Raw genomic sequence first — 23,086 nt, 5'->3', positions numbered from 1 at the left:
ATACATGGTGTAGCCAATACCCTAATTAGGTTCCATCATGCTTACATATGGTAGGTGCTCAATTACTAAACTGAAAAGTCTCATCTAAAATTGTGAGACTAGAGTAGAAAAACAGAACAGAGTTGTTGTCTTCAGTAAAATAACCTCTGGTCCTTAAATTCGCTGCGGTCTGAAAAATCCTTCATGAAAAGACAGTAGCAATATAAAGAATGGTTTTGTTTTCTTTTCATAAAATCTAGACTGGCAACTAGTCAAATAAAAGGAGACTTATGGTGTATAAATAACCAAAAGATAAGGACAAAACATTCCACTGGAATTCACATGATGCTATTCACAAAAACAAAAGAGCTAAGAACTGGAGGTGGGAAAAGACAGAAGCAGCACTTGTTCTCATGTTGACAAACACCTCGTGAAATATGTAGATCTGTGTTGTATAGCTCCCCAAATTTCTAATATTTTGCATAGTAAATAAGTTTGTATTAGTTACTGGTATTTATTATTCTTCAAAATAATATGCAATCAAGCACTATGGAGTACGTACAATGTCACTTACAAGCAGAAGAGGTGGAAGTATGAAATACTTAGAATAAAAACCCAAGCGAGCCGGGTGCGGTGGCTCACACCTGTAATCCCAGCACTTTGGGAGGCCAAGGTGGGTGGATCACCTGAGGACAGGAGTTCAAGACCAGCCTGATCAACATGGTGAAACCCCATCCCTACTAAAAATATAAAAAACAGCCAGGCGTGGTGGCGTGTGCCTGTAGTCCCAGCTACTTGGGAGGCTGAAGCAGGAGAATCACTTGAACCCGGGAGGCGGAGGTTGCAATGAGCCAAGATCGTGCCACTGCGTTCCAGCCTGGGCAACAAGAATGAAACTTCATCTCAAAAACAAAAACAAAAAAACAAGTGAAAGATAATGAGAAACATTTCCTCTGGGGAACAACAGAGGCAAAAATATTAACACATTTTAATTACTACAAAGTAAACAAGTTCTCTGACTGAATTCTAACTTTTACCTGAATTAACATAGATCTGACCAGGGACTAATAGGATGAATAAGAGTTGGCAAAAGGGAAGCAAAGCTAAAGAAGAAAAACTTTAGAATTATCAAATTTTAGGATGTATGATTCTAAAATAAATTTATTTGACAATTTGGGAGATTTGACAAGTGACAAAACCAATTAAAATTTGACGAATTATGTGGAGCCACTATCATGTATTAAAGTAATACGTAACGCCCATACAGTACTACATAAATGCATTTTATATCTTGGTACTTGGGCAAATAAAACAAAAAAACAGCTACAGCTTTATAGTAAAAACAGCAGAACTGCAATTATACATTTATTCTGTAAGGTTAACATCAGTGTTTCATAAATGTATGATTTAGTTTTTTTTTATTTCTCTCCTATCACTGTTGTTAAAATTCTCAGAAAAACATTTGGCTGCTCCCAGACATATCTGGCTACTTAACAGCATCTGTAGACCCCGGGAACTGTGTGTGCCACACTCAATCCAGCTTGCAGCCAGCTTTCCCGAGTGAGAGCTCCAGTGTGCGTTCTGTAAAGTTGCTGGTCATAAAATACTCTGCTCTAGGACCTAGGTTTCCTCACTGCTTAAAATAACCAACACTGTTTCCATCCATTATTTGTAGTTAACAAAGGAATTATGTATTGGATAAAACCAAAATGAAGATTTTAATAACAAATTTAAACAATTTTACAGAACTTTTAAAGAAAATTCCTAAAGTTCTAAGGCTTATCCAGGGGGTGAGTATCAAAGAAAATACTATTCACAATTAATAGCTAATGAAATATTAATCTTTAAATCATGGAAAGATATTCTATTCTCACTAAGCACCTATGAAACCACTGAATTAATCTGTAACTTTATGGGACTTGAAAGTCATAAATTTAGAATTAAAAACTTCAATTTATCCTCAACAGTAGGATTTAACTTACAGATTCATAGTTAAATATCCACATTCACAAAATCATTACCATTTACAGTAAGAAAACAATGAAATAAAAGTATTTTTTAAATGAAAAACATGAAAGGGTATTGAATATAACACAAATATAAAAGTCAATGAAATAACTAAATATATAGAGCAGTAGAAACATCCTAAGAATTCAAAGAAGATGCCCTTTGGGCACAATTATTTAATCGTTATTGATATGGTAAGCTACTTGTTCCCAGAAGCTATAATTAGATACAATGTATTCTATCCATTTCCTTCAGATGTAAAATAGCCAAGCTAAATAAAGTTATTCCTGTCCTGAACATGTTGTCTATTCTTTTAGTTGAAAGCAAACCTCAAGTAAATTCCTATTTATCTCCTTGCCAATCAAGGAATGAGTGACTGACACTAACATAGCCTTATCTGGGCCTTCTGTCTGCAGCACATTCCGCTAAGTGATGTCATTGCTCTAGCAGACGAAAATAAGCAGATTATTACAGTGACTAGAAGCTAACTAAACATTTGGATTTTTGCATGGACAGATTTACACACTGTCTGTCAGATAAAGCACAGTTTGCCTGCTGCTTACACAACAAGAATGTGCCTGACAGCTTCCTCCCAGGTTTAGTATCTGATTACATAAATAGGCCATTCCCCACCATTCCTGAAGACTGACAGTCTGTCTCAGCTTCAAGTGCAGTTTTGGACTGTTAGCTTTTCTGTCTTGCACACTAGGGTGATTAACATCCGAGTACTTGCTGGAGGTCCAATCAGGTTTTTCCACCCTAGGATTACAGGCCATATAAAAAGAGGTGGACACAAGGGATGGGGAAAGGTGACTGCTCCCAAGGTACATTTTTAAGGCTGAACCATTTTAACACACTTATTCATGTGTCTGTATTTGTAGTATGACCTCTGAAATAATTCAGAAATATAATAGTGTCTTTTAAGCTAAACAGTTTTATTTATAAAATATGAAACACAATTACACAAAACATAACGGTAATACATAAGTATTACTATTTTTATAGCTGCCATGTCTTATAATGAATATTTTTGCAATAGTCCATCAAATGAATGAAATGCCAATGACTTATCACAGTCCTATAAAACCACAACACTGAGATGAAAGAATGGTGAAAAGTCATCTGACATTAATTAACATATCTCTTATCCCCACCATGATACCCAAAACAAAATTTACAGAACTAATACACTGATACGTTTTGATGAATCTAAAAACATGGTTTAAAACTTACTTTGGCAGCAACAGAAATGTTGGCAGAAAGATTATGAGTAAACTGTATCTGTATAAATATTATGAATTTGCTGAAAATAGACGATTTCATTTTTTACTTGTCTAAGCCCTAATAATAATAATAATAATAATAATAATAATAATAATAATAAAGAGGTTCTGCAATTTAGCACCTAAGTTACAAATTATTCTGGGTCAAACTTTAGTTATTTAACAATTACACACTTCTCAACAAATACAGGCATGTGATTTTCATACAAATAAAAGCATTCAAAGTGGTCTGGGTGATGAAGACCTATGAATCTTCTTCTTCTTCTTTTTTTTTTTTTAAGAGACGGGGGCTCGCTTTGCTGCCAAGGCTAGAATGTGATGGTATAATCATAACTCACTGCATCCTTGAACTCCCAGGCTCAAGGGATCCTCCTTCTGGGAAGCTAGGTTCACAGGTCCGCACACCCACACCTGATGGATTAGTTTATTTTTTAAAAGAGACAGGGTCTTGCAATGTTGCCCAGGCTGGTCTCAAACTCCTGGGCTCAAGCAATCCTCCAGCCTCGATCTCCCAAAATGTTGAGATTATAGGTGCTAGGCACTGTACCTGGCCATATTCTCTTTTAATAAGAAAAAGCTAGGCAGTAGCCATGAAGGGAGTACTGAATATCTTAACTTCACTGAGAGGAAACCATTTGTTTCTCGTTTTCTTAGGTCTGACACTATTTGTGAGCTATCAGAAGGAAAAAAGTTCAAGTATCTCCACTATTAATTTGTCAATTAAACAAACATATTTTAAACATTTACTATGGGCCAGGTCCTATCCTGTGTTCTGGAAATACAAAGATAAATAGGACACAGGGCCCATCCTCCAGGTACATAAAATCTGATAAGGAAAAGAGACAAGCAAACACATAAATAATATCTCAAAGTAAGTAATTTATCTTTTCACAGATAAATGTATTTTTTAGATTCAAATGGCAATCTACTCCACTATCAAGCAACTCTCCTTCTCAGGACAACGCTGTGAAATCTATACCTTCTCGTGAAAAGATTTGCTTCTTCCTAAATCATCCTTTTACGTTCCTACAAAAATCTATCTCGAGTTAAATTAATTACTTAATGAAACACGGGCCTGAACATTACACACATATAAAACCTACCTACAACTAAAAACTGACCTGTGCTCTCCGGTTCTCTTTCAAAACTGCCCACAGTTGTTCTTTCCATGGTTACACGTTAAATACCAACATTCAGCTGAAAATGTCTGACTGCCTAATACTATAATGCATTTCGTCTTTTTCATTTGTTTCTAGACACCAGCACTAATGAACTGTCATAGAAATAGTTTTGGGAATCACAAAGGGTGATGTTACTTATAACGGTAAACAATTAGAAGTCATAAACACAATATTGTTTCTAGTAATTTCAGCTATAACTTTCAACATGTGTACCCAGACAAACCGGATGAAATATGTTGCTTCAGGTCAGCTCTGATGGATCCCTCAGAAATATCAACATTATTGCTTTTATTTTATTATGTACCACACTTCATAACTGTATACTGCGGAGTACAATAAAAACTCCACTACAGAGCTTGAGTACTTATTAAACAGGTCAAAAGTTACTATAGCAAATAACTCGCTGTACTCATGGGCCATTAATAACATATCTTGTTGCTCAGATGAGAAAAATTTTTAAAAAACAAAAAATAAGGGCAAAAAGGGAAAAATGCAGAACAATCTGAAATGGTTCATGTGTCTAACTGTCCTTTCCCGATCTCCTTTATCCCTTTCCTTTTCCAATTTCTTTCATAGGTATTTCAAGCACATGCTCAACATTATTGGGCATATATCAATATTTTTCTTGAATCTTGAAATTTATTGCTATATCTTTAAGCATATGCCCAACAATTTTGAAAGAACTAAATAAAACATTGAGATTAAGAAGGAAAAGTGGAAGATGACTGAACAGGGCACAAAGGTCACAGTCCACTAGGACCTGCAAGCCTTGAGAAGTGATGGTCACCAACAGCCCCCAGACTGCTTCCTCCACAAGAAACAGCTTACAGAAGTACTATCTGTTCCCTCAAAAATTATACCAACTTACAGAAAACAAATTTATGAAGGGAATGCCAAATTCAAGCTATATTAAAAAGCCAGCCAGTGACTATTTTTCAGGATAAGTGGTATGGCTACCATTTGGCTGCACAAAGTAGATGGTTTCTGTAAATAAAATCAGCTGAGTCTGAAGATGACCACTGCAATAACAAAATAGAAAACAATAAAGAAGAGGAGGTTAATACAAAAACAAATTATATTGATGGTACCCATGGGAAATATATTTAAAATAAAAATTTACAGAAAAGGGTGTGTTAATATGTGGACATTCATTATTTCTGTCATGAGGAAGGAAGAAAAGAAGGAAGGCAGGAAAAAAGTAAAGAAGGAGAGAGGGAAGGGAGGGAGAGAGGAAAGGAAGGAGGGAAGAGGGGAGGGGAGGGGGGGAAGGAAGGAAGGAAGGAAGAAGGAAGGAAGGAAGGAAGAAGGAAGGAAGGAAGGAGAAAGGGAGGGAGGGAGGGAGGGAGGAAGGAAGGAAGGGGGGGATGAAGGGAGGGTACGAGGGAGGGTGTGAAGGAGAGAGGGGAGGGAAGGAAGAAAGGGAAGAGGTAGAAGGAGGCAGGGAAGGAAGCAAAGGGAGGCAGGAAGCTTAGGAAGGAAGGGGAAGGAAGGGGAGGGGAGGGGAGAGTAGGGGAGGTTAAGAAAGGGGAGGGGAGGGGAGGGGACAACCACAACACAATACCAACAAAAGGAATGACACCACCAAGAGACATCATAAGATATGTTTGCCATCAACATAAAATAGAACCAAATATAATCAAACAATAAAAGTACATGGATAAAGAATTGAAGTACTCAGTACTTCATTAATTAAAAAAAAACATAAGCTACTTTATGAACTCATAATTTCCATATAATTACAAACTATGATATTACTGTAAGGCAAATTCACCTTCTTCCAAGTATTTTGATGAGAATTTCTGAAGTATTATATTTATTTCTTAAATAATTACTGATAATGATCTGATTTTTTTTTTAGAATGTGTTATCCACTTTCCATTACAGGAATCAAAAGAATTAACATTAAACTTATTTATGAGTTACAGATCTCCCCAGAGCCTAGCCTAGTGCCTACCACCTAACAGGTGCTCAATACATTCAAGGATTTAAATAGATTGATTTGCTTCTTTACTTTGGTCTATCAGAAAGTTAACCATCTATAAAATGCTTGTAAATATGAAGGAAGAATATGAAATAATTCTCAAAAACTATCAAATATAGTCCAGAGGTATGATTATGCCCCCAAAATTAGCAGAAGAAACAAATTATTCATAAATCACATTAATCAGTGCTGTGTTAGCCATCTGAAACATGTCGAATATCAGCCTCTGAAGTGCCTGTGAACAGTCATTGCTGCTGGTGTACATGAAACGCTGTAATTGGTTTAAATCGGCCTTGCCCATCTGTCTTTAATACTCTTATTACAAGGCAGTAAGCAGAGAACTATTAGAGCTGCAGTATAAGCTGTAAGATCTTTACCCGTTCTTAAATCATTTAAAAATAATGAGAGCTTTAGCCTTTATCTAATTAACGAGTGCCTTCTTTGAATTAGAAAAACTGTATCATTTAGCCCACGGTTGTTTAGTAAATTGGCTTGGTGGCATGTAAGCTAACGCAGGATAGCAGTTCCACTGTCTTGTTCCTGGCTTCTTATTACTTGAATTATAATTCAATGATCACCTTAGATCATGGGCTATTCATAAATCAGAAGCCTGACATCAGATGAAAAATTGTATTAATATATGAAACTTATTATATAGTACAAACTGCTCTCTTGATAAATTACATTGTTCAAACTTGACAATGATTGCATTTAAAACATTATTCCTGTTTGCTGTTTTACAGACTGAAACCTCTTCATGAAAAATTTACAATGCTCCTCTGTGTTTTGGAGTCAGAGGGCAATAGTAGCAAATGGCAGACAGAAACCATACTTTAGATTTGCTGGCAGCTACAGAGGACAGAAAACACTTCCAAGGATGGGAAGAAAAACCCTCAGCTGCATCTGCAGGTTCTACATTTCTGGCTTTATAAAGATACTAATTGTCCTCACCAGCAGAAGCACAGTAAATAATAAAATTTTAATTTCAGCTTACTAGATTGCTTTCTTCTCCTATATAGGTGTTTCAAAGAAATTTATAGTCATAAATGTTTCACAGGAATTTATAGCGTGAGAGGAAAAAATAAAGGGGCGAACCCATGAAGTTTAATTTGAATTGGGGCCGAGCTCCTTAGATGATGCGTTGTGACAAATGCTTTTGCCAAGGCTGACTGGGTAACTCAAGCTGTATTCCATATTATTTACATTAATTACATGAAGGCTGCTTTGTTAATGGTACATTCTGGTGTGGGTCGCAGCATGATATGCTAATGATCTAAGAAAAATCTGCATCTCCAATATTTATGATAATTTGTAATAGAAAATAGGATTGCTTTTATTTCCTTCTCCTCATGAGAACAAAAAAAGTCCGTACAAAACAATTTTATTCAGAGAAGAAAGGGAAAGTTCTAATCGCCAAGACATGTAAGTGTTGTAAACAAAAGGGAAGACTCTCTTATTGTTAGGGGTGTTGTCATAGCCTTTGACAAAGTGATAATACAGCAGTTCTCTACACGCCTTTCAGTGTGAGGTGTGTTATCAAGTCAAATTGAATGGGATGAAGCAAAAATGTAAAGTATAACTTCCAACACCAAATAATCTCCTGTTGTTAGGTGTTTCCACCCTCCCTCTTCACAGCTACCCCCAACAAGAATTCAGATAAGCTTCAAGTAAACAGTTAATTTACAATAAGTTGTATGCATTATACAAGAGGCCAGAAGATATTTGCTAGAGGGTATTTGCTGTTTTTACAAAATCCATTGCAACTTTTGAGAAATCTTATGGTAGAAATGTATAACCCCAAGATTATGAGTGCAAAAACATAATCTGTATGTATTAAATATCAGAACATTTTATTCATATTGTTATTCTTTTAAATTATTTTGAAATGTATAAAACACGAAAAGTAATAGTAATTTCACATTATGGCTTTTGGGAATATGAAAACTAAGAGATAAAAGGTTCAAAATAAATTGGATATTGGATTTAAAAGTACCAAGCTTTTGTAATTATTAATCTTAAATTATGCTGCATGTATCTTCCAAAGACTGTTAAACAATTTTAAACATATGTTTTGCTTTATTATTATGGATCAGATTTTGAAAATCCTTCTTTAGCAATAAGCATCAACAAAGCTTTAGCATGATAAAGTTAATGTGTTTTCAAATCAATAGTGGCCTATTGAAATAAAAGCTCCCGTAGGTATCCACCCTTGCCTACAAAATAGAACAACAAACAATCTTGGCAAAGCCAATAGATCTGATGGTTTGCAAATGTCTTGTACTGAAGCCAGAGCCCAAATTCTAAAGCATCAGGGCACCCAAGCACAACTTATTTAAAGGTTGAGTTATTAAGTCATTTCCATTTACTAACAGAATAAGTTTCCAAAGAAATATAAAATATTTTTTAAAAACCCCATAATGGGGTGTTCTAAAGACTAGAAATTGAAAACTATATGTAGATTGAGAATAAAAAGGCCTAACAAGAAAGAAATATTTCACTTATCTATAAGTTAGTACTGGGTTTCAACAATCTATGTTTAACATGATTAATAGAAACCTGGGCCGTGGTCAGCTCTGGGGAAATGAAAAGGATGCAGCCAGAGAGAAGCTCACAGAACACTTCAAAGTAGCAGTTCGTGTGCATGTCTCAAGCTGCATGGGTGTTATAAGGTTGGTTGTTTCTGTCATTATTCTTGATACTATATATATAGGCTATGTGTGTGTGTCTGCTTAGTGCAATGGGTGTGTAATATATACTGTTGTGTGTATGAAATATTTGATTATTAAAAAAAGGAATTAAGAAAAACAATCCAATCTCAATAAGTATTTTTAAAGGGGGGAGATTATTTTTGAAAATCTTCATGAGAAAATTAATGTATTATTTTGCCATAATAACTACAGCTTAGACTTTTCATTCTTTGGCAAGAAATGTCGCAGGGCCTCATAAGCTAACGTTTTATATGACAGATTCAAAACCAAGGAAATAAAGTGTTTGTGTAAAATTATCACTACTTGTTTCAGCAAAAAGTATGAGTTTTGTAAGAGATGCCTATTTATCGCCATGTAGGCAGCTCATACTATGCTGATTAGAGGACACATTTCTCAGAGTAAACACTAGATATAATCAAAGAACATTAGAATATCAAGTAATCTTAAAAATTATCTAATCTAACACACTTATTTTACAACTAAGGAAACACAATTAAGGACTTCCATAAACTGCTAGATAGTGGCAAAACACAGATCTTTTGACTTTTGTCTAGGACTCTTTTAGTCATAAAACACTATCTCCTGTATCACCTGTCCCCAGGGGTGGACACTGTGGTGCAAGACATTAAACCACTTACGTTGACCCTGTAAATGAGCCAGAGAGGCTGGGCTCCCTCACTCACCCGCCAGACATTCACAAACCATTAAATATGTGACAGGCAATGTTAAGAGGTCTGGAAACTAAATGATCAATAAATTCTGCCACAAAGTCACTCAAATTTGTCCAGTGGCTTCCCACTGATCCAAAAACAAAATCCCAATTCCTTACCATGACTTCTAAGAACTGACATAATCTAAGCCCCACTCGCATCCTCTCCTGGTCTATCGGCACTACCCTTGTGCACACCACACTTAAGCCACACTTGTCTCCTACTGCTTGTCAGACTTGGAAAACTGTCTCCTTAACTTTGAGGTGGGATTGCTGGGTGGGCACACGGTGGGGATGGATGGATGGATGAACAAACAGAAAGCAGCAACAGACACAAGTAAACCAACGACGACAACATGCTGGAAATGGGCAGAAGTACAGATGCTTCTGACAGGGAGCCCTGCAGATTATTTGTAATGAAGGACATATGAGTTACAGTTAAAGGTGAATGATAAGATCACAGGCATATTAAATTGTTTAAAACTTTATGAAAAAGAATAACTATTCAATTATAAACCAAAATCTATAATTGTAAAGCCTAATGATGCAAAGAAGACAACTCTGGCCCCTATCTCAGGATGTCTGGCCACTCAGACAAGTCAGTTCAGAGGTGCAGGATGTGTTCCTGGGTGATAAAATACAATCACATACGAATGAATGCAAAACAAATAAAATCCTCCTCCCAAGAAACTTGGTTCAGTGAACAAAAGCTCCTCCACCTGTTAAATGGAAAACGGAAAGCTTTCCATGATTCACTCTATAAAACGTGAAGGCCACAGAAGTATGCTCAGAAATCACAATATTTATGAAATGATACAAAGACAACAGTAGTGGCTAGGAGCATTAATTGCAAGCTCTCTGACAATTCAGATACGATAAAAGTCATTCTAATCTAGTGTAGCAAAGATGAGCACAAATTTGGTATGTTTTTTCCTTTCCTAGGGACAAAGGTGGACCTTCTCAGCCAGAAGGAATACCAGCCAGCATCATCTACACTTAGAAACTAGCCACAGTTTCTTGTTCCTTAGGGAATCATAATTTGGATTCAATTGTGATATTAATTAATTTGACTAATCCATTAAAGAATCGGTTGACTAGGAAATTATTATACAACAAACAGAAATTGTACACATAATACAAGATTTAGAAAATTGTAATAAATGTATTTCAGAAGCGAACTATTCCTAACCTAATATAAATCAAGCATCACATCACAAACCTTGAAAAAATTATTTGCAATTGATTTTTTATGAAGTCTTGGTTATGACTTACACCTCATTTTTCAGAACTGCCTTCTTGGCTACCACCTTACACTCCAATTTAAAACGAGAATGTACACCCAAGTTCACTTCCTTCTTTTGCCCCCTTCTGTTGAATAAGATTTGACAGATATTTGATATTATGAGAAAGTGAAGAAATGAAATCATGTTTAATGTGTAGCTATTATTACAAAACTCTACCAGATACTCTCACTAAATTGCAAAGCTCAAGATATTAAACTACAAACTATGAGAAAACTTGCTCAGAAATAATGCTACTATATTTAATGATAAAAATTTGTGGCCGGGCGCGGTGGCTCAAGCCTGTAATCCCAGCACTTTGGGAGGCTGAGACGGGCGGATCACGAGGTCAGGAGATCGAGACCATCCTGGCTGACACGGTGAAACCCCGTCTCTACTAAAAATACAAAAAACTAGCCGGGCGTGGTGGCAGGCGCCTGTAGTCCCAGCTACTGGGGAGGCTGAGGCAGGAGAATGGCGTAAACCCGGGAGGCGGAGCTTGCAATGAGCTGAGATCCGGCCACTGCACTCCAGCCTGGGCGACAGAGCGAGACTCCGTCTCAAAAAAAAAAAAAATTTGTATTATACAGTCTTTGTTCTCAAAATAATTCCAGATTTTGTTCCCAATTTAACTTACAAATGTTATAAAATTATCTTAGTTTGATATCGCTAATTGTCAATTTGACATGTATCACGGTTCTTTTTTAGATATAAATAATATTCTCTCTCCTCAAAAGTTATGCATATTTCTTATACCTGTTTAATTCAAGGGTATAAATTTTAAAAATTACTTTTAAATTTTCTTTTAAGTTATTTTAAAAGAAAAATAAAGCCAGCAGCCTGTGTGTGTGCGCGCGTGTGTGTAGCATGCATCCATGCATATAGATAAACACGGAATGTTTTTAAGAACAGAAAGTCCTGACTCAGCGTTCCTATTCTCTGCCACTGTAGGCGCCTGTCCATGCTCCCGCAACAGCGTGTCCTTGGAGTGGAGCAGGAGATGCTTCCATTACCCAAGCACTGCCATGCGGCTGCTACCCTTTCAGTGCATGTGCCTTGGTGTCTGTTATAGAGCACAGTCTGGATACTCAGAGTTGCACATTCCTTTCCTGATAGACTGCTCTAACTTTTGTTCAAGATGCCCTAATGTTTCTGACAACCTGTACGAGCCGAACATTTCAGCAAGAATTCCAAATGAATGCTAAGGGCACTTTGCATCGTTCTGTTCTGTATTGTTCACTCTTGCTGATTGTGTCCTAAATAATAAACTGTGGCCTCTGGCGATTTTTCTCAGAATGTTTATGATGAGAACTCATTCATCTAAATCTGCTGGCCAGTGGAATAAAATAAATCAAGAATTTCCCAAATATAACAATATTTGTGTTCAGTAGATAATTGATGACTGCAGCTGCACTAATTAAAACCCATCTGAGTTTCATTAATCTTGGTCACCAGTACCAATTGCCATGCTCCACACCTCACGCACAGCCTCGCGCCCTTGCGCTTGGGTCACATCCCGTACTCCCAAGTTTCTCACAATGTAAAATATTTCAAATTAACATAAATAAGTAAAATATACAAATGTGCAACCATTCATGACATTTCTCTAATTTTTAGAATCATGACAAATAATATAAATGTTTTATATCAGGTAATACTGCCATGATTATACACGTTCTCTGCTTGTTAAAAAAGAAAGAAATGTGTCAGTAACTTGTGGCTCATAGCAGCATGTACAGGAATCACGGGAACTCATGGCAATAATGAAGTGTCTCATAGATCATACTTGCATGAAGCATAAACACTTCCCAGGAACAACTGTACAATTTATACTTAAGAAAAGACATTTGAATAATCAGTCCTATTACGATATCACTGCTAGGAACTGAGTTTATAAAAATACTTTTAAACATTTTCTAAATGTTAATTTATCTTCAAAATGTATATCATGGAGAACCATAGTTTTCCATGCAGACCAAAGAACACCATAAGTAACAGCAGACAAGCACAAAGAATCCTTATCAGGGGAACTATTTTTACTGGCCTCCAGATACACAGTTTGAATTCTAATCACTCATTCATTTAAGAAATATTTATTGAGAGCCTAATGCAGTTTCAGACACTGTCTAATCCAGGTGCTGATGATAACAGCAATGGACAAGCAAACACCAAGTTTCTGCTCTCCTTGAGAGTTCCTTATTAGTGGTTGGAAAAACTGAATAAACATAATATGGAACACGCAGGTCAGTGCCATGAAGAAAAATCAAGCAAATAAGGGGCTGCTATGTGGGTGTGGAGTACTATTTGAGATTAAACAGTCAGAGAAAACTTTTCTAACAGAATAGCATTTGAGCAGAAACTTTAGTTTCTAAAATATCAGCCTTTATTTGTTATAACCCAAAGAAAAGATTATAAGTAATAAAGTTTTAGGGTTAGTCAAATCCATACATTTAAGAAATAAAAATATTCACTGAATTCATAGATTAGACCCACTGGCATTGGAGTGCATCTGCCATAAGGTGGGGTATGGAAACAGGGGTAGGGGCAAGTGAAAGGAGAAAAAGAGGCAAAGGAGTAGAATGTGTGGACAGAACAGATAGAGAAGTATGAATTAAAATGATACCTTGGACATCAATTTAAGAGCTATATACTAAAGCTGAAGAAGTGGCCCATCTAAAGTTTTTAGAAACAAATCAAAGGAAAGAAGAAGAAAATTGGGCAACAATGAAATCTATCCATTAACCATGGAATCAAGTTTCTAAAAAATATCTTGAGTTTTTACCAAAAGATTTAAAACAGTGTTTCACTAAAACGTTTAAAACAAGATAGACGTGTACCTTTTAGTAAAATAAAAGTGCAAAAATGGTAAATATTTGTAGTGTTCAGTGTTTTTAAAATTTTACTGAAAAATCCATTAACTTCCAACAAAAGAAACACAATCAAAGAAACAATGTACCATTCACCTATTCCACAGGTTCAGGTATAATTTCATGAATGGGGCTATTTTTCCCTCTAATTTTAACATATGGCCTGATAGTCAAAAGACTTTCTTCTGAAAGTATTAGCCTCCTTATGAAAATAAGTTATACTTATTCATTACTAAAAGGTTCAAAAACCAGTAAAAACAAAATGTTTTGTTAGCTTATCTGATATACACTAAATGGAAATCAAACTCTACACAGCCAACTTTTCAATATTCCACAGTGTATAAACAGGAGCTTTCAATCTTAGTATCTTTTCTGGAAGCTGGCATTCATTTCCTCCAGAGGCATGCTACCCACGGTGGTAAGTCTCAGGGCATCTCCTTGGTCTTTCTCAGGACATCGCTGGAAGGATGACTGTCTAAGCAGGTGCACAGGTGTAGGCGGTAATGCACTAAAGACTGAAGAGCACGGAGCTGCAGTGGACATGGCACCACTACTGTTCTGCTTTGCTCATGGCTGTGAACCCAGGGTCTCAAGGCACAGAGTCTGACAACTCCCCCTCCCCAAGCTCCAAACACACACTTTCCCATCTAAAGAAGATACTCTCGGGAACTGTACAGATGTGGTCTCATTTACACCTCAAAACGCCTCTATAAGGTAAACATTACAACTACCTTTTAAGAGACGAAAGCTGTGCTTAGAAAAGCAAAGAAATAACTGGGTGCGGTGGCTCACACCTGTAATCCCAGCACTTTGGGAGGCGGAGGTGGGTGGATCACGATGTCAGGAGTTCGACACCAGCCTGGCCAACATAGCGAAACCCGTATCTACTAAAAATACAAAAATTAGCCGGGTGTTGTAGCAGGCGCCTGTAATCCCAGCTACTTGGGAGGCTGAGGCAGGAGAATTGCTTGAACCCGGGAGGCGGAGGTTAGAGTGAGCCGAGATTGCACCACTGCACTCCAGCCTGGGCAACAAGAGCAAAACTCCGTCTCAACAACAACAACAACAACAACAACAGAAACAAAACTAGCCCAAAGTCACCACAAGAAGTGGCAGTGAAGGAATCCAAATTCACATGACTTCAAATCCATGGTTTGCCACTTCAGTACAATGCAGAATTTTCAAGCTAGAATTGACTGTGAAATAGACTTGATGACCATCTAATATTCATGCATACATCACAAAAACAAAGGCTCAGGATGGTTTAGAAACTTGTCCCAGGGACACAGCTTATGAACATCCTCTATGAAAGTATCCTAAATTCTAGCCAGAGATCTTCTCACATTTATACTGTGGAAACGGGGCAACACTTTGGGTACACAAAAGTATGTCAACGTCAGGAGCAGAAGCGAGAAAAGGATGCTGCTGACCTTATGGCTCAACTCTTACCCATGTATCTCCAGTGATCAGTGTTATGACTTGAGGAATACAAAGTTTTGCCTACTGAGGTATTTATATAAAAATATAAAATATTTTATCAAATTTACATAGTTTGTTATATTTTATTTTCTAGCTTCTACAAAACAATGAAGCCAAGATGAGATGCTCACTGAAACCAAGGATTAGACAGCTGAATTCTAGCAACCATCATCTTGCCCACATGCCCATGCAGACATAAAGCATCCAACACAACCCAGTGTTGGCACTGGTCTTACTTCCTGACGTTTTTATGGTTTCATTGTCTCAATTCCTTCAAGAAACTCCAAAACCTTCCAATCAAGTATCACCCAAAAATGACTATGCTGACTTTACTTCAAATCATTGAAAAACTTCCTTAACATCTGAAACAAAAATGTGGTGCAACAAGCAACTGCTCAGTTCTTCTCAACGTTTCTCAATTTGTATCATTATTAAGCTGTAGTTTGTGGTCCTCAGACATGTTTCAATGAAATACATAATAAGTCTGGAAAATAACATATGCCTGTGAAAAATCCTATACGAGTTCAGATTTGTCATGCTATAAAATATATGGATTTCAAGGCAATAATTTCAGAAATAAACAAATTTGTAATTAGAAAAAAAGGCATCACTTCTAAATTTAAGTTTACAAAAAGTCTGGCTGAAAAAACTAGTCAGTACACACACACGACAACAGCTGACATGGGAAGAAAAAAAGGTGTGTCTTGGATGAAAGGTGCCCAATGAGAAAAGGATAAAAACGCTGTGCTGGGTGGCGGAGGTTTTTTTTTAAATTTTACCTCATTTTATACATATCATAGAATAAACATGATTATTTTTAAATGACAAAAAATTCTTTAAAGGAAGAGATACCAGATTGGGAAGATACTTCAGATAACTGGAAAAAAACATGGTCACACGTTGCAATCTGCTGACAGCAGACATACACACTACACATGTTGTCGACTTTCTCCTTCATTAACCACATGACAAAGCTGCTTTAAAAATACAAGAGAAGGCTATAGGAGGAGGTGCTTCCACCTGTATTTCTGCTGGCAGTTTCTTCCCCGTGTTTGCCAAAAAAGAAAAAAAAAATTAAAAAATCAAAAGTCTTAGTTAAAAAGATGAGAACCAGTAAGATTTTAACTCTTGATGACAATCATGAAAATCTAGACTCTTGAAGCAAAGAGCTTTTGAACTGAAATGAATAATTCAATGATCACAGTTTTGAAGTGGGAAGAGGTCTTTGAGCAAAGATAGGAAGCCAAGCATTCTTCAGCTAAGGCCTGGAGAGAAAAACATGGAGCGGTTGATATGAGGGAAGTGAGACGCATTTAGAGTTAATATTGTTATAGAGGTTTCTGTTAAACACTGTCCCATGTAAACACCCTGCAAAGCTGTGTTCCTCAATGTTTATGCTTGTGGATTGTGGGGGGAAATACTGTTTTTCATTATTTTGCCTATTTATTCCTACTAAAGCATGTAAAAAATTAAACTTAAATGTAATTTAAACTCTACTGCAAAAGGAAATAAATTGGTTATTGAGTCTACAAAACTCAGATATCTCTCAGTAAAACATCCTAAGAGAATCACTTTGAGCAAACAGCAAGAGTGCAAACAGGAAAACTTCATGTAAACCGCTTTTTTTTTTTGAGACTAAGTCTCACTCTGTCACCCAGGTGGAGTGCAGTGTCACAATTTTGGCTCACTGCAACCTCCCCCTCCAGGTTCAAGTGATTCTCCTGCCCCAGCCTCCCGAGTAGCTGGGATTACAGGTGTGCACCACCACACCCGGCTAATTTTTGTATTATTTTAGTCGAGACAGCGTTTCACCATGTTGGCCAGGCTGGGTTTGAACTCCTGACTTTGTGTTCCACCAGCCTTGGCCTCCCAAAGTGCTGGGGTTACAGGAGTGAGCCATGATGCCTGGCTGTAAACCACTTTTTAAGACAAAATTATTTTTATATTCTCTAAAGGTGTTCAATATTTAAAGGAAGACTTTGATGCCTTAAAAGGCAGTGCCTCACGCCTGTAATCCCAGCACTTTGGGAGGCCAGGGCAGGTGCATCACCTGAGGTTAGGAGTTCAAGACCAGCCTGGACAATGTGGTGAAACCCCGTCTCCACTAATACAAAAATTAGCTGGGCCTGGTGGCATGCACCTGTAATCCCAGCTACTCAGGAGGCGAGGCAGGAGAATCGTTTGAACCCAGGAGGCAGCGGTTACGGTGAGCCGAGATAGCACTACCGCACTCCAGCCTGGGTGACAGAGCAGACTCCACCTCAAAAAAAAAAAAAAAAAAAAAAGATGTTTTAACTAACGTCCCAGTTCAGATATTGTTAGAAAGGGTTTATTAATACAATGCTTTCCAACACTGTATATGGACTGATGCTACTTTAAGCTGTTTGTCAGGATATATTATATATAAAATGATTGAATATCAATAATTTCGAATTCTGTGACCACATTCTTAATGTTATTCTAAGATTTATAAGATTGTAATAGACCATTTTGAATGTTCACATTTCCTCCTGATTCACTAGCATCTCTCAAAAATATTTTCTTGTGAGGCATGAAGTTAATTAGATACTTAGGGTTTCCTAAAAACCATAAGTTGCACACAAAAGAGCCAAGTTGATATAGATTTACTCAAATTTCAACGAATTATTTTACTTAGATTTTAAGTAGCTATATTTACCAGTTCCTTTGCCTGTCTACGGCCTCATTTCCAAGTGTGAGGGATTTTTTTTTTCCCTATATTAATAACTAATTTACAAAATCAGTTGGTAGCTCAACCATTTTAAAACTAATTTTATTAATTCATCTCAATCTTCAATTATGAATGGATTTACTTATTCTCTGCTATTATGTATTTCCCCAACATTTTTGTAAAAGCACTCTTCATTCAAGATAACACCTTCTGGAAAAATTAGCTCATGCTGTATAGTTAAACTCAGTCTTTTCCTTGCAAAACTTCATTGTATATTTTAGTATTTTCTTCAAATAGATTAGCATTCACTTAAGCTTTTAGTTACAGTGTAATTTGCTTTTGATGATGAAATGACTTACAAATACAATCAAATTATGAACTTTGTAGAATTTTCTCATTTTTTGAAAGCCAACAAAATAAACAACTAAGAAATAAAGGAAATTAAATGGGAATAAAGAGTATTCTTCATTTCTAATGGCTTGCCATATCAATAATCCTTACTATAATGAAAAAGGTTAAGTAATTCTTTTATGTTTAGATGAAAGTCATGTTTTTATAATGCATTTCCAAACTGAAAAGTTGTAGAAGCTAATTCTTGCTATCTCTCCATTACTGGTTTTCAGCAAAAGATATCTTAGTAGATTATCTGGTAAATCACCAAACACTGCTGGTTGATTCCAAACATATTTAAAGCAAACATAAACTCAATGTGGAGAACTTTAGCATCACCATCATTTCACAGCACTTTCTTTTCACTTACTAAAAATTTTAATTTACAATGAAGAAATTTAAGGTTGACTAAAATTAAGGAACAATTCTTGCATTCTCTCTGGGATCTCTTTTGCCCTTCTGGTTGCCTTCAAGCCGGGCACCCTGAAGGCAACAGAGCATCCTGTTCTCTTTATGTGGGTCACAGATGGCCTGAGCCACACGCTTTACTCCGGAATCATCAATCAGGATCACTTGGCTCTTCTTTCTTCTGGTATTTCACTTTCAGAACTTGCTTTTCAATCATTAGTTGGATGCCTATGTGCCCTTAGTCTCTTCTTAGGCTGATTTCTCTTCAGCTTATTTAGGGCAGACACATCAAGGATGAGTTTAACATTGAAGAGCCCTTTATTGGTGGCCTTTCAAAACCCTATCATGGCACTCCTGCTGGGCCCCATCATTCCTTAGGACAGGACCTTAAAAAGCATTTTCTTATCTTGTTTTCTCATAGTGTTTCCCCATTTTGATGACTCTAAACATATAATTCTGCATGGGACATTTTTACAAATTTATATTTTAGTGAATTTAAAAATTTTGAAAAACATCAGATTGTGTTTTCAATATTTCTTATAAAAGATAACTACCATTTATATATGTATATAAATATGTACCTTTTTGAGGTACATTTTGAATGCAAGTATTAATTTAACTTACTATTTAAAAAGCCATTATCAGATCAATAATATAGCTGCATATTAAATATATCATTCAAACCACTTTAGTCATTCATCATAAACATTTGTGTTAAGGGCATGAACACAGGTATGCAAAGGAGAACGAAATGCGACTTGTGCCTTAGAGAAGAATCTGAAGTCCTGAGGGAAGCTGGATTTCCAAGTGGGCAGAAATGCTATGACACAGGGCGCTCCAGCTCACAAAGGCGTTCACCGTCCAACTGCAGAAGCTCAGGGGAGGATTCTGCGAAGCTCACGCCACGGGGGAGGAGAAGCAAGCCATGGGGGAAGGACAAGCATGGCTCAGCCAAGGAGAGAAAAAGACTCAGGATGGTGTCAGCAAGCGTATAGAGTAGGAGGGCAGTAGAGTCAAGGTTGGAGGGGTGGATGTAGACCAGCTAACAATGTTTCATGGCAGTGCTTGAGATTTGAGAGTATTTATGGCCTAATTGTTTTACATCAATTTCCTGAAATTCAACACTTCCATATACATTTTTAACACCTTAGAAACATTTTTCTAGAATATATTTCAGGTTTTATGTTTAAACTAAGTTGCATATTTAATAAAGTTGGAATTTTTTCCAGTCATTTACTAAGACATCTATATAAATGTGATTTTATGTAAAATCATACATTTACTATATGAGGTTATTATAAAAAACACAAGTGGAACATGGCTTATCCCTTTAAGGGGCTGCTGTAATGCTGTAAGGTAAGATCTGTGTACTCTTGATAAATTCAATACATATTTCTTGCATAGTTCCAGCATAAACCAAGGCAGCAGAAAAAGGGAAAAAAAAAAAATTCAAAGCAAGATTTTGGGATTCTCCAAGCATAATCTCATTCCCTCCAGTATGAGGATAAGTTTATAGACACTGTAAATAAATCATAGTATTAAATAAGATCAGATTTGCTAGCCCCATGCATACGAAGCATATAGGTAAGAGAATTCTTTCATTGTGCTCTTGTCTTCTATAATACACTTTTAATCATCATTTTTAAACAAATGAAAAAGTAAAGATGAAATTGTGGATAATAAGGTATATTTTTGTTCATTTTGTTTTAAGAGAAGATATATGTCTCCACTGGAATCAAATTTGTGTTAAGGTAAAAATTATGCAATTTTTCATTTTTAACTCTATGCAATCTTAATATGACTGAATAAATATAAATGATCTAGAAACTTAGGAAGTTTAGAACTTATATATGTTTTATTTATGTAAGTATTTGGCTTAATAGGGTTAGTTTCCAATGAAGATGAAGCAGGAAGTACTCAAAAAGTAATTAAGAGAAAATACTATAAAAAATAGAAATATAAAACACATACACCCCATATACTCATTCATCAAAGTATTTTTGGTTAAGCATTACTGTATCTCGTGCAGGAAGCTCAACTCCTTAAATGGATGGATGTCAGAAACATACCTACATCTACAGAGTCCATGAAAAATTAGTATTAAATAGCACAGAAGGGCCGGGCATGGTGGCTCATGCCTGTAATTCCAGCACTTTGGGAGGCCAAGGCGGGCGGGTCATCTGAGCTCAGGAGTTCGAGACCAGCCTGGCCAACATGGAGAAACCCTGTCTCTACTAAAACTACAAAAATTAGCCGGGCATGGTGGTGCATGCCCCAGCTATTTGGGAGACTGAGGCACAAGAATCACTTGAACCCGGGAGGCAGAGGTCGCAGTGAGCTGAGACTGCACCACTGCACTCCAGCCCAGGCAACAGAGCAAGATTCTGTCTCAAAAAATAATAAATAATAAATAAATAAATAAATAAATAAATAAATAAATAAATAAATAGCATAGCCGAAAGAGAACAATATAGTATATAAAATAAGCAAACATTTATCTAAATAGCACACTCCACACGTCAAAGAAAATGAAAAGGAATCACAGAGACACACAAAAATCACTAAGGAAAAACTTCCAGGGTCAAAAAGACGTCACTGTTTTTCAAAAATAAACTAATGACCTAACAAGGAACAATATGAGGACAGAAAGAAATGCAGCTGAAAGCATCAATATGAACAATATTGTTACTTCATTAAGTGTCATGGATCACTATGAAAAAGATTTAAATACAGTAGTAAGAATTTAAAAAGTTTTGAAATGCTTTGTTTTATATGAGAAGTACACTTAACAATGTTATAATGGAGTTTCAAAGAGGCTGTAAATTTATGGGCCAACACAAAGAAAGTGAAATTGGCTACTGAGTTAAATCAAAGATCCTTTTACTAGGCACCTGTCACTTCTACCACATTTGCTAAGTGGTGCAGGCAATTTAGCCATGAATAAGGTAAGCAAGGTCTGAAAGAGTCTATAGTCTAGATCCAACAGAATAAAAAAATCTTATGTAACCTTTCCAAAAATTATTAATGCATAAATGTCTGACCAAAATAACACAAAGATCAAAGAAATCTAAATCATGCAAGATTAAGCTACCTTAATCCAATCTTAAGAATAAGGATTATGAATCTCACCTCAGGAACCTAATATAAAACTGTAATCCAAAGTGTACATTTTCACGATTAAAAAAAAAGTTCACAATTTTAGGACTGCAACATCAGTACCAGGGTACAAACATAGGAGATAACATAAAGGATTAATAGCTCCTAATGATGCTGGTATTTTCACAAAGCAAGCTGGATAGTTGAGTCCAGGGATAACCCAGAAGACAGACTATACCTCTTTTTCACGAGTCTCATCACTGAATTTCCTACAAATCTATGCGGACGGCTCAAATCCATCAGCGTTGCTCTAAAACAAAACACACACACACATATCCCTTTCTCTCTTAGTACCTGGCATAGAAGCCTTGAAATGATTCTACAATTAACGTCATTAACAACAACCCTTCAATTCATTTATTCACTAAGGGCCCTTTATGCACCAGTCACTGTGGTGGGCACTTGGGTGAACATGGTTAATAAATAGCAAAGAAAAATTCATAAATCATACACTTACATAGCATGTTTAAAAATAATAAGTGCTACTGGAAATAATAGAGCAGGGTGAGGAGGTTTGGGAGTACCTCCAACTTTAAATTCAACAGTAAGGACACGCCTCACTGAGAAGGGAAATGGTAAGCAAAGGTATGAAGGGCAATGATCAGCTGTGACGGTGACATGGTGGTAACAGTTAACAGCCCCTCTGAGACTGGGGGTGGAGTAAGGAACTAATCTGCAGTGGTTGCCGATTTCTATGGTGAAAAGGCTCCCACCATGGCCAATTTCAGCCTACGAAAAGAATGGCAACCAGTTCACAAAATTCCTTGAAGTTTAAGAACTGGCCCATTTTGTAAGAGCTGGTTTCAGCTCATTACTACGTGAGAAAATCTGGCAAAGCAATAATCCAGATAGTAAAGGGCACTGAAGAGGGGGCACGCCTTGCAAAGAGGCCAGCACACCGGAGCAGTGCAGGAGGGAGAGGGCAGGTGAAAGGTGGGCCTGAGAGGTGACAACAGAGACCTCATCACT

At 36.6% G+C, this 23,086-nt stretch overlaps 1 protein-coding gene across 8 annotated transcripts in view; it reads right to left on the bottom strand.

Annotated features, from left to right (window-relative positions):
• The window catches only part of ZNF407 (zinc finger protein 407), a 459,414-nt gene that overhangs the window by 205,648 nt on the left and 230,680 nt on the right, over positions 1 to 23,086 (bottom strand). The window lies entirely within an intron of this gene.

The sequence above is a fragment of the Papio anubis genome, chromosome 19 (genome assembly GCF_008728515.1).
Source record: "Papio anubis isolate 15944 chromosome 19, Panubis1.0, whole genome shotgun sequence".
In the NCBI taxonomy this organism is placed as follows: domain Eukaryota; kingdom Metazoa; phylum Chordata; class Mammalia; order Primates; family Cercopithecidae; genus Papio; species Papio anubis.
Note: the sequence above shows the minus strand (reverse complement) of the source record. Positions and strands in the feature narration are given on the sequence as shown.